Source organism: Myotis davidii, unplaced genomic scaffold, assembly GCF_000327345.1.
Source record: "Myotis davidii unplaced genomic scaffold, ASM32734v1 scaffold97, whole genome shotgun sequence".
Classification (NCBI taxonomy): Eukaryota; Metazoa; Chordata; class Mammalia; order Chiroptera; family Vespertilionidae; genus Myotis; species Myotis davidii.
In genome coordinates, this window is record NW_006289392.1 from 3,976,612 (window position 1) to 3,978,308 (window position 1,697).

General features: G+C 38.0%; 1 pseudogene; it reads right to left on the bottom strand.

Moving 5' to 3' along the window:
* Positions 1-41, bottom strand: part of LOC102762906 — a 1,862-nt pseudogene extending 1,821 nt beyond the window's left edge.
* Between the last annotated feature and the right edge of the window lie 1,656 nt (positions 42-1,697).

Below are 1,697 nucleotides of genomic sequence, written 5' to 3' on the forward strand. Positions count from 1 at the left end.
ACCAGTCTGCATTTCCATTAGCCGTGTACTTTTCTCCGCATCTTCGCAAGCACTTGTTGTTTGTTGATTTGTTGATGATAGGCATTCTGACAGGTGTGAGATGTTACCTCGTTGTTTTGATTTGCATCTCTCGGATGATTAGTGACTTTGAGCATGTTTTCATATTTCTCTTGGCCTTCTATATGTCCTCTTTTGAAAAGTATTTATTTAGGTCCGTTGCCCATTTTTAAAAAAAATAATTGTTCAGATTATTTTATTGTTCAGATTATTATAGTTGTTCCTCTTTTCCCCCCCATAGCTCCCCTCCACCAGGTTCACACCCCACCCCCTACCCTTACCCCCCACCACTGTCCTCGTCCATAGGTGTACGATTTTTGTCCAGTCTCTTCCCACACTCCCCATACCCCATTCCCCCTGAGAATTGTCAGTGGATTCCCTTTCTATGCCCCTGATTCTATCCTATTCACCAGTTTATTCTCTTCGACAGATTTTTTATTCACTTGATTTTTAGATTCACTTGTTGATAGAGATGTATTTGTTGCGCCTTTGTTGTTCATAATTTTTATCTTTACCTTTTTCTTCTTCTTCCTCTTCTTAAAGAATACCTTTCAGCATTTCATATAATACTGGTTTGGTGGTGATGAACTCCTTTAGCTTTTTCTTATCTGTGAAGCTCTTTACCTGACCTTCAATTCTGAATGATAGCTTTGCTGGGTAGAGTAATCTTGGTTGTAGGCTCTTGGTATTCATCACTTTGAATATTTCTTGCCATTCCCTCTGGCCTGCATAGTTTCTGTTGAGAAATCAGCTGACAGTCGTATGGGTACTCCCTAGTAGGTAACTAACTGTTTTTCTCTTGCTGCTTTTAAGATTCTCTCTTTGTCTTTTGCCCTTGGCATTTTAATTATGATGTGTCTTGGTGTGGTCCTCTTTGGATTCTTTTTGTTTGGGGTTCTGTGTTCTTCCTGGACTTGGAAGTCTATTTCTTTCACCAGGTAGGGGAAGCTTTCTGTCATGATTTTTTCAAATAGGTTTTCAATATCTTGCTCTCTCTCTTCTCCTGGCACCCCTATAATTTGGAAGTTGGTACGCTTGAAGTTGTCCCAGAGGCTCCTTGCTCTCTCTTCATATTTTTGGATTCTTTTTTCCTTTCACTTTTCCGGTTGGGTGCATTTTGCTTCCTCGTATTTCAAATCTTTGATTTGATTCTTGTGATCCTCTAGTCTGCTGTTGGATCTCTGTATATTATTTCAGTCATTTCTTTCTCTATCTTAAAGATATGAGCAAAAGCTCCATGTGTGGCTTTTCTTCTTTAATAACATTCCCATATACACTGAAAAATCACCAAAGTTAATATGGATTCTAAAGCATTGCTTTTTATGCTTTGCAAATGTCTCTTATTTAAAGATACATCTCTGAGAAGCAATGGCTGCAAATTGGTAGAAACCAGGGTTCCTTTAAAAAAGGAAACATACTAATTTAAGTCCTTCAGATGTTCATGCTCAGTGAATAAATACGAAAAAGTGGTTTTAAAAATGTGATATATTGGGTATAAATTGTATTGGCTTACAATAAAAATTATCTTAGAGCTCTACTGAGTTACCTTTTGTAAGTGTATCTTTAATACATTTCTACATCTGCCCATCTAAGTGTTGCTCAGTGGTTGAGCACTGACCTATGAACCAGGAGGCTCACTG